Below are 16,388 nucleotides of genomic sequence, written 5' to 3'. Positions count from 1 at the left end.
TGTTATTCATAAGGATGATGAAGAGGAGGCCATGTTCTGAACTGAGAGTGTAACTCAGAGTCACCTGAGGCTCTTTTGCAAAACACATGTGCTTGACCCAGCCAGATAGCTCCTGAGTCAGGATCTAGATTTTGCACGTATTCCCAAGTCATTCTGTTGCTCATCCATGGCTAAGAACCACCAGGCTGGAGGTGACTATGCCTGGAGGCAAAGAGGCTAACAGGTGGCCCCTGCCAGGGTGCAGCTCCCTCAGGATCTGGGCAGGGCTGGAGAGGAAGCCCAGCTGGGCAGACTTAGAGTGGAAAGGTGGCCAAGGTGATAATGGCGGGGGATGTAAGATGGAGAGGAGTCAGGGTGACTCACAGTGTGCTGATCCGGGTGAGGGCTGAGCAGGTGGAGGATGAGCCAGGGTTGGAACTACAGGAAGAGGAAGGGTGGGGGTGGGACAGAGATTGTGATAATTCCCTTTGAGTTCCTTAGTATTTGGATCTTTAGGCTTGGGTGGGTAGTGTAGTTCTGGGAGGCTCAGGTGCAGAGAAGATGGATAGAGCCTCCACAGAGTGAATGTAGAGGTCAGAGGAGGGCCAAGTTCACAAGCATCCATCTCTGCAAAGGTCTGTGTCTGCCTAATCTGCCCTCCCTAGAGATAGAGAAGACTCTTTTCTCATGTAGTAACCCCCCTGATGTTATAGAAGACTGAAAAATAAACTCAGTTTTCTCATCTAGAGATAAATAATGACTTTAGGTCATTCCCTTTTCTCAAGCTCACGAAGTTTTTCATATCCCTCAACAGAGGAGCTTGCTTGCTTCGCCCTGATCCATCAGCATCCTCAAGCAGCACACTGAGTCATGGAAAGTGTCATTCTCTGACATCCCCTGTGTTGTCACAGCCAACTACAGGTGGATGGTTTCCTTAGACCCTGGCTTTCTTCAGGCCCCTGCTGTCAATGAGTTTCTCTTTTGTAAGAATTTAAGGTCTGATCCTTTTTAGTTCATAGTGTGATGATTGGGTGTTCACGCTGTTGTGTGAGATGTGCCTCCCTCTGAACCTTGTTACAACATTGACCCATTGGCATATTACCTATCTGTCATGAGAGAGAGGGGGAAAAAAAAGAATTTAAGGGATTCCAGTGCCTTTCTCAGAAGCATTTGCATTTAGGATTGCAGGTGTAATAGAAATCATGAAAAATGTTGCATTCGTCAAAGAAGGTATACTGGAGTGGATTTATTATTAACTTGCTTATTCTAGAGCATCACCATCCAATAGGATTTCCTAAAATGACAGAAATGTTAGTTTGTGCTGTCCAATTTGATAACCATTAGTCACCTGTGGCTTTTGAATGTTTGAAATGTGGCCAATATGAACAAGGAACTGTTTTTTGTTTTGTTTTTTTGTATCAGGGATTGAACCCAGGGGTGCTTAACCATTTGAGCCATATCCCCAGCCCTTTTTATATTTTATTTGGAGACTTGGTCTCACTAAGTAGCTCAGGGCCTCACTAAGTTGCTGAGGCTGGCTTTGAGCTTGCAATCCTCTTGCCTCAGCCTCCTGATCCACCAGGATTATAGGTGTGCACCACCTGGCCAGGCTCTGGATTTTTAAATTTTAATTAAAATTCAAATTGGCAAAAGAAAAGCAGATGCCATTATGTTGTATTCAACGAGAAACAGGGACCTTAGGCCTGACACTCCACTCAATTGCCCCACTATGAAGTGCCCCTCAAGGGTGACATTGAATATAGATCTTTGAAATCAAATGAACTTTTTTCCTGCCATCTCTCTGTCCTCTGTTCTTGTCTTGCCTGAATTGAGAGGCAAGACAAGAACAGAGGTATGTCAGCCATACCCCATGACCTCTCCCAGCCATTGTCTTTCCCACTCTTCCAACTCCTGGAAGGTCACCTGAGCCTTTCTGCCCTGGCATCCCCCTCCCTACTCCTGGTCATGGATCAAACCCCATCTCCTCCAAGAAGCCTTTTCTGACTCTTCTGTCCCTATGAGGTAAAGACAGTTTTAGGGCCCTGAGCAGATTCCATTGGCTTCCTAGTTGGAAGTGAGGGGTGGGGTGGTGATAGGTCTCAGGAAGATGTGGCTACTGGACATTGTATTTCAGCTTCTCTGGCTACTTTTTTTTTTGGTACTGGGGATTGAACCCCAGGGCACTTGACCATGGAGCCACATCCCCAGTACTATTTTGTATTTTATTTAAAGACAGGGTCTCACTGAGTTGCTTAGGGTCTCACTTTTGCTGAGGCTGGCTTTGAAATCACTATTCTCCTGCCTTAGCCTCGTGGAGTCTCTAGGATTACAGGTGTGCACCACTGCACCCAACCTCTGGCTACTTCTCACAGTGAGAAATAAATATATCTCATGTACCAACCACAGCACATATTCCTATATATACAACACAAAAACAAAGTTTTATAAACATAATACTTACCCTCACTAATACACAAATGAAGCATGTGGATATTTTCTGCCACATTTATTTTTTAAAGAAAAATGTTGATTATGACCCATGGAACTGATTTCATAATGCACCAATGAGTCACAACACACAGGGAGAAAAGCATAGCATAAGATTATAGCTTCATCTCTGATTCCAGCCCTGACAGCCATCCCTGACCAGACTCCAGGCAGGTCCAAACCTGGGATGAGCAGCTTGTCTTCCTGTCCCAGCATTGTCCAGACATGGCACTCCAGGCTCCTCACAGAGAGGGCTAGTGGGCACCCAGTCTGTGCTGGTGGCCATAGTCACAGATATGGTCTCAAGAGACTGAAGTCCACAAAGCATTCTAGACACTCAAGAACAAGATGCCAGCTCAGGGTCAGAGTCACAAGCTGCATACCTCATCCTTGATGAGGGACCTTCCAGTCCTAGTAGGGGGTAGCGGTACTACTGACCTAGCAGGGCCACCAATGACAAATAGAAACAGAGGCTGAGGCAGGGGTATTGCTTAAGCCCAGGATTTCAAGGCCAGCCTGGGAAACATAGTGAGACCTCCATCTAAAAAGAAGAAGGGCAAGGGTGGGGAAGGGGTAAGGAGGAGAAGAGCAAGACCTGGAGCTGTCATTCTGGCCAGAGGACAGATGATAAATATATTTAAGGAGCTTCCTGGGAGCACATGAGTCTTCATGCCCCATCTTCCTTTGGATTTTATCACTGAACTGGATGTTATGAAAAGCAGGACCCTAAGAAATAGCTAAAGCAAAATTCCTGCATCCAAACCAGGTGCTTTATTCCTCTGGGGCCTCAAACTCTTCTAACACCTCTGTAGGGTGGGGGGTGAAGATAGCTGGGTAAAGTGGCAGAGGCAGCAGGTGGCTTTACAGACGGACTTGTAGATAAGAGGAAGGTGAAGCTGTAGGGAAGGATAGAGAACAACAAAATAGAAGCACAATTCCATTAGGGTCCAGTTTCATAGGGAATGCTTGTAAGGAAAATCAATCACTGCAGCAGGAAAAGTTTTTTTTTTTTTTTTTTTTTAAGGTATCACAAACTGTGAGCCAAATCTTAGTAACATTTCCCTTCAAAGTGGCTAAAATACTTTTTGGCAATTGAAGTTATACTTTTCAGAAGAAGAATTCAACGAAGATTCTGGTTAATTGAGATGCTATTGAGTTGCACTCTTTGAGCTAGTCCTCCCCCTGGGGACTGTACACACTGTGATCTCAGGTTCAGCCCCCCCCCCCCCGCCCCCGCCTTCCTGGAGCTTGTCTGTCTCACCAGAAAATGCCTCCATTAGTGTTGGGCTAATTTACTTGCTGACACCTGGAGATGGGTGTGGAGAGAGAACTCTGAGGTAGGCCCAGGTGACCAGACGGTGAGACAGAGCCACTCAGTATTTGGGCTTGGGGGGGACAGTTTTGGGAGCAGAGGGGTGAGCTTAAGGACAAATTTTACCCTCTTTGCCTGAGAAAGGGCAGCTCAATCACTTTGGGACCCTGTTTATTTGGTAACATATCCCTCCAAGCTCTCTGGCCACTTGGACCCCCAATCTGCTTCTGTGAGTCACCCTGGGTAATTATAGGGGTGTTCCTCAGGTAGGGGACATCAAAGAGAAGCCAGGCATTTCTGAAAGAAAGACGAATTATTCCATACCATTGGAGAGACCATGAAATAGAAAGTGGTGAGGTTGGGGACCTGTCACATCATCAGGAGTTTTCTGTCTTAACAATAGATTACTACGCATTATACATACATAATACATTACACACCCCATGGCTGACATTTGCAGATGCTATTTGATTATAAAATGATAAAACCATTTCTTCTGGTTGGGGGCAGAATAACAATAAATAAAAAATAATAATGTAAAATAACAATATCAAAGGTCTTTGATAAAATTTCAGAGTGTTGGGGCTGGGGATGTGGCTCAAGCGGTAGCGCGCTCGCCTGACATGCATGCGGCCCGGGTTCGATCCTCAGCACCACATACCAACAAAGATGTTGTGTCCGCCGAGAACTAAAAAATAAATATTAAAAAAAAAAAATTTCAGAGTGTTTACAAAGCTGTCCCATGTCACCAGCACCAGAGATGGGGTAGAGCTTGTTCAAGTGGTGGTCTCAAGAAGCTGCTTAGTGGGAATATAATAACACGAGGGACTAAGGAAAACCTCCTTCACTTGACCATGCTGAGTATCAACTAGATTCTGATGATGAAATCACAAATGATCCTAACAGGAAGAAAGCGGGGTGGGGCAGCAGCCAAAGTGGACAGGTGAGCTTAGTTCTTCAAGGCGCCTCCTGATTCTTCACATTCACCTGTGCTCTTCTTCATGGTGATCCAGGTATGTCACCTCCCCCAGGAGGACCAAAGTCCACAATCAGTATTAATTGCAAAGGAATCAAGTCCATGTGGAATGGGAGGCAATGACTCCCCTCTGCCAGGGAGTGTTCATATCAGAAAGAAAGAAAAAGTGTCCAATTTCTGTTTTGCTTCCAATTCTGTCTCCCTTGAGAATAGTTCTCAAACAGGAGGGAAAAAAAAGTGGAATAAGCATCTTTGAATGAAATAAAGCCCCCAACAGTAGGGAAGACGTTAGTGAGGCCCCTCAACCCCTTTCTGGAACAACTCCCATCTGTTCTGTTTCCCAAATGGGGTCAGCCGGGTAGACAAGAGCCTCTGAATCAGCATCTAAGGGAGGCCATCTAACCAGAAACAAATCCATTTATTAGTTCTAGATTCAAATACAGATGAGGAAACTGAAACTTATCCTGCTAAGCTATTTATTTATTTAAAAAAAAATACCCTGAAGGGATTTATTTAGATGACCTAGACCTGGAGAGGGACAGTAAATGGCTTTGGGGTGACAAAATCAGAATTCTAGTCTTATCAGGATGGAGGGAAAAAAGGGAATTTTACTTGGAAAAAAATGTAATACTTTATATTCAGGTCCACTAAAAGGTGGGGGAAGCCGAGGGGCCCAAGGGAGCTAGTTTTCTATAGTTTCTTGTGGACCAGGAGGGAGAGGCTCAAGAGAGCCCAGCTACAGTTCTCATCTCTCTGGACCTAGAACAAAGAGAGGCCACCACCCTTCCTCACTCCCTGGCCCAGTATGGGGTGCAGGCTCCAGGACACTGACCATATAGGAAATGTCCAGGCAGGCCACCAGGAAGAAGAAGGTTTGGGGACAGGGGAGTGGGCAGTAAGGCAGGGGGCCAGCAGCCTGGAGAAGAAAGGTGAATTTAGATACTGAGAAGTCCCCCGAGGGTGACAGCACAGTTCTGTACATCCAGCAGCCATGTCAGAGGCAGGAAGACTTGGGCTCTGTCTGAGGAAGATGCTGTGTGTGATGGCAAATTCCTGGCAGTGAGAGGGCTGCAGTCTCCGGATGGCCTCCCTGCCAGGAACTCCTCAAAATGGGCTTTAGGGCCTACATGGGAAGGAGGCCTGAGGACTTCAGAAGCCCCCTCCCCAGATGCTGAGGGACGCCCTGGACCCATCCTTGAACAGCAGTTTGAAGAAGAGATTAAAAGGGCAAAGCAGAGTGCCAGGTTCATGTCCTGTTTCTGTCTTTGGTGATCTTGGACAAGCTACTTAAGCTCTCTGAGCCTCTACCCCTTCGTTAAAAATGAGGACCAGGCTGGGGTTGGGGCTTAGTGGTAGAGCACTTGCCTATCATGTGTGAGGCTCTGGGTTCGATTTTCAGCACCACATATAAATAAATAAAATAAAGGTCCATTGACAACTAAAAAATAAAAACAAAAACAAACAACCCAAAAAACAAAAAATGAGGACTGGGTCAATAGTACACACCTGCTAGGATTTCTTTGCAGGTTAAAAATAGATAAACTAAGGCACTCAGAGCTGTGCCACACCTAAGATGAAGACTATGTGCTGGATTGTCATTGTCACCACCATCATCACCACCACTGATTCACCACACTAACTGAACCCTGTCTTTGCTGGGGGTGTAGAGATGAGTAGGTGGGGTGCCTGCTTTCAGTCAGTTGCAGTCTAGTGTGGAAGGCACAGAACTATCACACGTGGAGATGGGGGTGCAGCGTGGGGTGTGGTGATGTCACCTGAGACAGGCCCATCTGGAAAGGCTCCTGGGGGCGGAGGAAACCAGCTTCTGAAACTGTGACGTGGCTCAGAAGCATTTTCAGTGTCTCGCTGGGCTGTGCTCTCAGGCTGTTTGCTCTGGGGGTGGCTGTACCCAGGTGCCTCTGACACGCCCCAACTGAGCACTAGGACTGCCCAGGCTGGCTGAGCAGGTCTGAGGGCACAGGACCCCGCCCCAGGGCCCCGGGCATAGCTGAGGCCCATAGTCCCCCATTCCTGAGCCTCAGGCCTCCACACTAAAGCTCCCCACACGTGTGCTGGGCCAGTCCTCTGTGGTGTGGTGACACACCCTATCCTGGGAGATGGGTGGTGTCAGGGTCATCCCATTTTACAGCTAAGAAAACAGTCTGGGACTTTAAGTATCTTATAAAAGTCTGAGCCAGGACTCGGAGCTAGGGTTTTTAATGCCAAAATCTGGTGCCATTTCCGTACCCAACCCTGGGCAAGACCAGAAGTGACTCAGCTGAGAACCCTGACCTCTGGGAGGAGATGGAGCAAGATGACCACCCAGCCCGGGGTGGGGGGCAGAGGGCTGTGAGGGGCCTGCCCTGTAGAACCTGTCCACCTTCTTCCAGGTGGACCCCCGGGCCCTCTCACAGCAACCTTTCTATGTCTTCATAGGGGCCACTGTAGACACAGAAGGACATGGTTTAAGGAAAACAGATGTAAGAGACTGACTTTTTTTTTTTTTTTTTTTTGTACTAAACCCAGGGGGACTTAACCTCTGAGCCACATCCCAGCCCCAACCCTTTTTTCAGTTAAAATAAATAAATAAATAAATAAATATAAAAAAAATATATATACACACACATACACTTTTTTTTAGTTGTAGGTGGACACAATACCTTTATTTTATTTGTGTGGTGCTGAGGGCCTCACACATGCAAGATGAGTGCTCTACCACTGAGCCCAAGCCCCAGCCCCTATCCCCAGCCTTTCTAATTTTTATTTTGAGACAGAGTCTTGCTAAGCTGCATAGGACCTCACCAAGTTTCTGAGGCTGGTCTTGAATTTGTGATCCTTCTGCCTCTGCCTCCTGTGCTGCTGTGATTACAAGCATGTGCCACTATGCCTGGCTGAGGCTGGTCTTTCGTGTGAATGTACTCAAAATAGAAAATAGTTTGTTCTGGATGAAAAGCGAGGAAACATGTCATCTCCTAGACTACTGTTCTTCTCCATGCGGCAGGTTTATATTTTTGTTTTGTTTTCTAATTTTGGTAAAATACATAACATAAATTTTTACCATTTTTAGCCTTTGTGAATGTACCTACCGCCCAGTTGCATTGAGTACATTCACAGTGTCCTGTAACTACTGCAACCAACTATTTCCAAAACTTTTTTTTGTCTTTCCAAATTGAAACTCTGTATCCATTGAACATTAACTTCCCATCCCTCCTCCCCAACTCATGCAGTTATAGTTCCACTTTCCTGTCCCTATGAATTTAACTACTCTAGATGCCTCATGTAGGTGGAATCATACCATATTCATGTTTTTCTTTTTTTCCTTAATGTCTGGCTTATTTCACTGAGCATAATGTTTTCAACATCCATTCATGTTATAATATGTATCAGAACTCCACCCCCCCTTTTTTTAATATACCTTTATTTATTTATTTATGTGGTGCTGAGAATCGAACCCAGTGCCTTGCACATGCTTGGTGAGAGCTCTCACCGCTGAGCCACAACCCCAGCCTCAGAGCTCCACCTCCTTTTAAGGTTAATGACACTCTATTGTATGGTCATGTCACATTTTGTCCCCCTAGTCATTCAGCCATGGACATCTAATTTGTTTCTACCATTCAGCTACAGTGAATGAATAATACTGTTGTGAACACGGGTGTAAAAATCTCTGTTCAAGTCTCTACTTTCAGTTCTTTGGAGTCTACACCCAAAGAAGTGTGATTGTTGGATTGAATGGGTAACTCTGATCTACTTTTTGAGTCGCTGCCTACCATTTTCTACAGTGGCAGCACATTTGCATACCCACCTGCAATGCAGCAGATGTTGGTGGGGATTGGGGTGGTGGTGGTGGTGGGTTCTGATTTCTCCACATCCTCACCAATGTGGCAGGGTTTTTTAATTTCTTATTCATGCTTATATCCTCAGAGACAGACAGGAACACACACAGTAGGAACTCAGTAGGTTTTTGTTGTTGTTGTTGTTGTTGTTGTTTTGGTACCAGAGATTGAATCCAAGGGTGCTTAATGACGGAGCCACATCCCCTTTTATTTTTTTATTTTGAGGCTGAGACTCACTAGGTTGCTTACAGCCTCACTGAATTGCTGAGGCAGTCTTCAAACTTTCAATCCTCCTGCCTCAGCCTCCTGAGCTGCTGGGATTACAGGTATAAGCCACCACGACCAGCTTTAATAGCTAATTTTTCAGTAAAAGGGTGGGGGACCAGGGCTGAGGCTGTGGTTCAGTGGTAGAGCACTTGTCTGGCATGTGTGAGGCACTGGGTTCAATTCTCAGCACCACATTAAAATCAAATAAAGGTATTGTGTCTAACTACAACTAAAAAAAAGAAAGAACAAAAGAAAGAAAGGAAGGAAGGGAGGGAGGGAGGGAGGGAGGGAGGGAGGAGGACATTGGTCCCCGAGCAGCTGTACCTGGAAACCCTCCCACCTGAAGCTGGCACGCCATCAAGAGTGCCCTGCTCACACAGGGTCCCTAGAACTTCCCCTGTGAGTCCCTGTTCACCTCTGAGAGAATCACCCTTTTGAAGGGGTAAGCTATTTAGCGGTGCCCGCTGGTGTCAAAAGCTACACTGAAAAGAAAATTATGCCAAATAGGACCATGGAGCTGGAGGCTCCGAGGAGGTCAGAGTCTCTAACAAGCTGGTTTCTACAGGAGGATTTTTTCAAACTGAGACTCTTGATCCATTTATGACCCTTGAAACCAATTTTTAATGGCCAAATCTAGCACTTATGAAAAATGAAATTTAAAAAATGCCAGGGAAAACCACATGGGGAAAAAAAAAGTGCATACCATTTTGTGTAACTTTTGCTTGCCGTGTGGTGTTTATGTGTATGTGTGTTGGATTACAAGGAGTTTGAGAATCACCACTGTTTGAGCTCACAGCTTCCGCTTCAAGACTTCCCCGTGGTCCAGAGCTTGCCCACTTTATCAGGAAGCCCACACTGTTTCGGGGCTCACCGTGATATGGGAACATTTCTCCATTAATTGAACATTCAGCCTGTACAATCTTTCTCTGAGCCCCTACTGTGTGCTGGGGAGATTTATCCCAAGGGCATAGTTTATCCCAAGATCAGTGAAGAGCCATGGGAAAGTTTTAAGCAGGTGTGTGCGCATGAGTGTGTGTGCATGTGTGTGTGTGTGTGTGTGTGTGTGTGTGTGTGTATGTGTATGTGTGTGTTTACGTGAAAGGAAAAGTTCATCCAGGGAGAAGAGTGGAGGGGCCTGAGGAATGTGAAGGAAGGAAGCTGTGGGGCAGGGGGTGAGGAAAGCCCACCTCTTTTTTCTGTAGATCCTGGAGCTTGTCTGCGTGGACCTGGGAGTTGGGTGGTAGGAGAGATGGGATGTGACCTTTGGGAACATCCCCCATTTTCTGTGTCTAGTCCTGTAGCAGAGACACTGGAGAGAGCTGGCAGGTTTAGGGGCATGGTCTCTGAGTCTCCAGGACTCCCATTTCCAGGGTCTTCTTCACTCAATCCGACTCCTCCCAAACTCCCCATCTGCACCTCTGTCCGGGCTGTCCCCTCTCCTTTCCCTTTCTTCCTAACTCAAGGGCCAGAGGACGTGTACCTCCTGTGCAGGGCTGTACCCACCATTGAACTCCTCTGCCCTGCCAAGCCCAGCCCTGCCTTGTCTGGTCTGTGACCAGCAGCGTGGGCTCGTGTTGGGCACTATGTGCTGATGGGGACTCCTTGAGCAAGACAGGAGTCTTGCCACTCAGTGGCTTCACAATCCTTTCCTGGTTCACAGTGAGAGGTGTGTACAGATGGGGCCCCAAACTGTGTTCCTTTTGTATGATCAAGACAGACAGCAGGGCGAGGCCTGGCGCAGCAGAGCCCAGCAGTGAGAGCTCCCCAGAGGGAGTCTGATGGCCTTCATGTCCTTCACCTTTTGGATCCTGAATGAGGAGGGGTTGGTGACTGATACCAGAATCCAGGGCACCTCTACGACCTGCTGCATGGACAAGGGTCTGGGAAATAATCTTCCTATTTCCAATGCGATCTCCCTTCTACTCAGCACAGTTGACTGGGGACCTGAAGGCCTGAGTTCTGTAAGCTTTCCAGGTTGTGCCCATATGGACTCATGATCTGGGATGCCTTGACCTATCCAGTGGGCAGCCCTGGTGAGCAGATCCTGCTCCGGGGACCCTTGTGTCTGACTGGATGGGTGCTTTTGCCTGTTCACCCACTGGGCAGTGGGTTGCTGGGGAGGACATTCACCCTGTTGGCTAAACTGCCCCATGCATTTGGGCCACATGTGGAGTTACACATGCAAGAAGCAGCCCAGCTTTGAATCCACCTGTATGACAGAGCCTTCTACACTTGTGTCTTTTGATAGAGATTTATATTGGGCCGTGTTTGCTTTCTCCAAGGCACGCATCTGGCTGCAGTCTCCACAGATCTTGTTTAGGGTGACTGCTTCCTTCTCTGAGGTATCCTCTTATACTCTCCTCCGTCAGTGAATTTAAAATTTTCTGCATGATATGTAGTCACATTTTAAGTCTGGCCATTCTAAACTTCCCCTTCAAATGTCAATAAAGAAATCTTTACTGTTGCACAATACCAAGGCAGATGAGCGGAAACAATTGCACTTATGCACACGTGTGGTTCTTTGGTGACTACTGCAGCTCATGTTACCATCCGTGCCACACCCAGGCCTGGGCTCTGCTGGCACTGTCCTATACCCTCCCACCAAGCTATGACACAAGGCAGAGAGATTGCTTCATTGTCTGCCCCCATTAGGCTCTTAGCTCTCAAAGGGGGCAGCAACTGTCCTTGTCATTGTTTTGTCCCCCGACCAGATACATGAAATCAGTGCTGTCTGCGTATTTGTTGAGTTGATGGAATTTTAGACTTCCTGAGTGTGGGGACTCCCTCCACCCCTTTCTTACCAATTTAACATCTCAGTCTGCCCAGAGCTCAGCACACATGGGGTCAATGGGTTAGCCAGTTGATGGGACTATTAGAGAGTGACCTTGAAAAGTTTTCCAAGTCAAACTGGATTTTGATCTTCAAGGAAACAAACAAACAAACAAAAAACCCAAAGGCCTGATTTTGCCAAATATCTGGAAGATCTGCCAGCCGAAGGCCAGACCCGATCATGTGTACCATAATCATAGGGCCATGGGAAGGTGGTTCTGTGGGGTGAGAAGAACTTGGGTAAGAAAATAAGAGAGGGGCTTTGCACAAACCAGTGGTGATTAAGTGCCAGGAACTGGGATGTGGTTAACTCTGTTCTCTGTCCTTGAGGACTAAATTCAAAAGAAACAGAGAAAGAAGGAAGAAGAAAAAGAGGAAGGAAGGAGGGAAGGGAGAGAAAGAAGAGGAAAGAAGCAAAGGAGACAAGGTGTATGCTTAGAACCAGAACAAGCCGGGCCTGAATCCACTGCCCACTTCTTTTAATTGTGGAGGTCTAATACATTCTTCTTCTCGGAGCCCTACTTTCTGCATCTGTGGAATGAGATTTAGACGTATGTACGTGATGTGCCTCACATTGCTCTTGGAATGTGGCAGACAGTAAATAATGAAATTACTATTACCATAGCAAAATGTTTTGCATGCTGTATCAGTTAGGGTTTAGCTAACTTAAGCCAAAAAAAAAAGGGCATTTATTAGACAACTCCTGACTCAAAGAGTTGAAAAAGGGGTTGATTCCCAATATCTCAGGAAGGCCAGGGATTTCAGCAAATCTGCCCCTGGGCAGAGGAAGCACCAACCTTGGGTCACCTCCAGGTTCTCCCCAGTCTTATTGTCCGGTTTGGATCCTGTGCTGACAGCCCCATCAGGACTACGTGACCCCAAGTTCCCCTCAGAAAGTGAGTCCAGAAGAAGGGAGGTGCAAGTCCCAGGCCACCACACAGGAAGACCCACCCCCAGGCTCACTGAGGCTCTTGGGGGGGGGTAACCCTCAGCACTCCTGTGCAGAACTATGTAATTACCACCCCACCCTCCCCCATTCTTCAAATTCCTTCACTCGTTTTAATTTCAACACACTATCTACTTGACCCAGACCAGCCCTGAGCAGGAGGGTGGCATCTTTGCTCAAAGGTCTACCCTGCCCCAAGGGCCTCCTGCTCTCTCCCCAGCCCTTCTCAGGCCAAATGTGCACCCTACGTGGAGAACCTCAGGCTCCCTTATAAAGCTCTTTTTTGCTTCTTCCTACTTTGACTTGTCAAAAGCAATTAAAAAAAAAATCTTTACTCTTGGTCAATCCTGCAGCGACTATGTTCCCGGGAAGCTTCTGGGAGACTTGGGGGGTATCCAGCAGAGCAGCAGCTCCAGGGAGAATTGAAGACACCAATTCTGAAGATTCCTGAGGCCCCCTCCCCACGGCCACAGGAGGGAAGGGCTTGGCCAAGGGCCCCATCCCAGGCTTTGCCAGTCCTTTCTGCTCCTTTCAAGGGTCTCCAGGTCTGAGGGGATTATACTTCAGAGCCCCAAGTTGTGATGCTGTCCAGGGTCATGAATCAGGCCCCCTCCTTCAGGATGTGGCATCATGGACTTGCCTTTTGCCTCTCTCTTCCATCCCCTCAAGATTCCTAGTGTGCAGAGCTGGCCCAGCTCCGCCAAGATTTATTTGTCTGTTCAGGGAGGTACTGCTGGTCACCTACCTTCCCTTTCTTGTGCCTTTAGTTATTTATTTTTACCTTTTTGTTGTTGTTGTTTTTAGATCTACATAACAATAGAGTATATTTGGACATATTATATGTAGATGGAGTATAGTTTATTCTAATGAGGATCCCATTCTTGTGATTGTGCATGATGCAGAGTGACACTGGTGGTGTATCATATATGAACATAGAAAAATTAAGTCCAATTCATTCTACTGTCATTCCTAATCCCATCCCAACTTCCTTCCCTTCCTGTGCCCCTACTAAAGCTTATCTTTCCTTTATGATAGCATCTATATAATTAGAAAGCTTTGACCAATGAATTCCCACATAGGCAGTAAATTTTTAAAATCTCAGAAAATTTTTTATTTTAATAGGGGAGTTTTAATGACAGAGTTTTGAAGGATAACTGAAGTTCCTTCTTCTTGTGAAGTTCCCTGGGAGTATAGCTCTAGTGCTTAAAGGATGTCTGGGTAGATGGAAGGATGGATGGTGGATGGGTAGATGAATGGGTGGATGGATGGATGGATGGATGAATGGGTGGATGGATAGATGGATGGGTGAATGGGTAGATGGATGGATGAATGGATGAATGGACGAATGGGTAGATGGGTGAATGGATGGGTGGATGGATGGATGGATGGATGGATGGATGGATGGATGAATGGATGAGTGGATGGGTGGATGGGTGGATGGATGATTTCTAGTCACAATCCCCTCCTCAGGACTACTTCCATCAAACAAGCTATTCTGCATTCAAGGCATTGGATTTGGGGGCAGCTAAAACTTACCATCCTGAGCATGATTTAAAACAATTTTTCGTAAGGAAAATTATAAAAAGCAGTAAAATCTAGCTTTTGGGCTGTGGAATTTTTCTCTTTTCCTCCCTTCCTTCCCTATTTCCTTTAAACTTTATATATATATATATATATATATAATCCACAAACTACAAAATTCCTTTCAAGTGTACAGTTCAGTGTTTTTTTTTTTTTAATATATCTACCATATTGTGCAACTATCACCACTAGTTCCAGAACATTTTCATCATCTCCAGAAGAAACCCTGGACCCTTTAGCAGGCATTTCCCATGCACTTAGCCCCTGGAAAGCATTAATCTACGTCCTGTCTCTATGGATTGGCCTATTCTGGGTATCTTATATAAGAAGTATCAGGGGCTGGGGATGTGGCTCAAGCGGTAACGCGCTTGCCTGGCATGCCCTCTGTGTGGGGTTCAATCCTCAGCACCACATACAAACAAAGATGTTGTGTCCACCGAAAACTAAAAATAAATATATTCTCTCTCTCTCTCTCTCTCTCTCTCTCTCTCTCTCTCTCTTTAAACAAAAAAAGAAGTATCATAAAATATGTGGGCTCTGTGTCTGGCAATTTTCACTTAACATCTTCAAGGTCCTTCCATGTCAAAGAGCGTATCAGTACTTGGCTTGTTCTTGTGGTTGAACAATATTCATTGTAGGGATACACCACATGTTCATCATTCCAATGGGTTGTTTCCACTTTTTGTCTGTTATGAATAATGTTGTTATGAACACTCGTGTACACTTTTCTTTTTTGGACATAAGTTTTCAGTTCTCTTGGGTATATACCTTCTAGTGGAATTGCTGGGTCATTTAGTAATTCTATGTTTAACTTTTTGAGGAACTGGCATAGGTAGGGAATTTTTAATGCCTTTTCCCTTGATTGTAAACATATATTCACTGTAGAAAACTTATAATGTAAAAAAAATGCATTCAGAATACAATAAAATGCTGGGGTTATGGCTCAGTGGACAAGTGCTTGCTTGGCATGTGTGAGGCACTGGGTTCGATTCTCAGCACTGCATATAAATAAATGAATAAAATAATGGTTCCTCAACAACTAAAATAAAATTTTTAAAAAAGATAAGATTCACTCTAGGGCTGAGGTTGTAGCTCAGTGATATAGGGCTAAAAATAAAATATAGGTATTGTGTCCATCTATAACTAAAAAAAAAAAAAGATTCACTCTAATAATATGACCCATTAATAACTACCTTTAGTTTTAGTTTATCGGTATATTTTCTTCTTGTCTTTCTGATGGGCATAGTTTTTAAAAAATTATATTGAGTTTAACTCATTAAGGCTAGTTGTTTCTAATGTGACTTTTTTTTTTTTTTTTTTGTATTGAGGATTGAAATTAGAGTTTGGTGCATGCATAGCAAGTGAGGGACTGCTGAGTTACATCCCAGCCTTTTTATTTTGAGACAGGGTGTCTCTAAATTGCTGAGGCTGGTCTCCAACTTATGATCCTCCTTCCCCAGACTCTGGATATTTGGGATTACAGGTGTGTGCCACTGTGCCTGGCTGTACAAGGTGATTCTTTCTGGCTACACTGTATCATCACAGGGTGCCTCATGACTCATTTAACCAACCTGTTACTCTTGGATGTGTCGAAAATTTCCACATTGTTCTGATTATCACAAACAGTGCAATATCCGTAAATGTCCATCTGCATCTCTGATAAGTTTTGAGATAAAATCTTAGAAGTGAAATTTTGGGTCAAAGAGCATGAACATTTTTTAAGAGAAAATTTTTATTTTGAAATAATTTTAGAAACAAATCACAAAGATATCACAGAGAATTCCCACCTCCCTTTCACCAGCTTCCTCTGACAACGCTACTTGTCTGACCTAATCGGGCACATCTGTCAAAACTAATAAACTACGGGCTGGGGATGTGGCTCAAGTGGTAGCGCGCTCGCCTGGCATGCATGCGGCCCGGGTTCGATCCTCAGTACCACATACCAACAAAGATGTTGTGTCCGCCGAGAACTAAAAAATAAATTAATAAATATTAAAAATTCTCTCTCTCTCTCTCCCTCCTCTCTCACTCTCTTTAAAAAAACAAAACAAAAAACTAATAAACTAGAAGTGGTGTGATACTATTAACTAACCCCCAGACTTTATTTGAATTTCACTAGTTTTTCCACAGATGTCCTTTTCCTGTTCTGGGATCCAATTCAAAATACCATATTATATT

The 16,388-nt window shown here is 45.3% G+C and overlaps 1 pseudogene; it reads left to right on the top strand.

Annotated features, from left to right (window-relative positions):
- Window positions 1-980: 980 nt before the first annotated feature.
- LOC113194174 (small nucleolar RNA U13) lies at window positions 981-1,091 on the top strand (annotated as a pseudogene).
- Window positions 1,092-16,388: the final 15,297 nt, after the last annotated feature.

The sequence above is a fragment of the Urocitellus parryii genome, chromosome 12 (genome assembly GCF_045843805.1).
Source record: "Urocitellus parryii isolate mUroPar1 chromosome 12, mUroPar1.hap1, whole genome shotgun sequence".
In the NCBI taxonomy this organism is placed as follows: domain Eukaryota; kingdom Metazoa; phylum Chordata; class Mammalia; order Rodentia; family Sciuridae; genus Urocitellus; species Urocitellus parryii.
The sequence above is the reverse complement of the archived record's forward strand: the minus strand, read 5'-3'. Positions and strand labels throughout refer to the sequence as shown.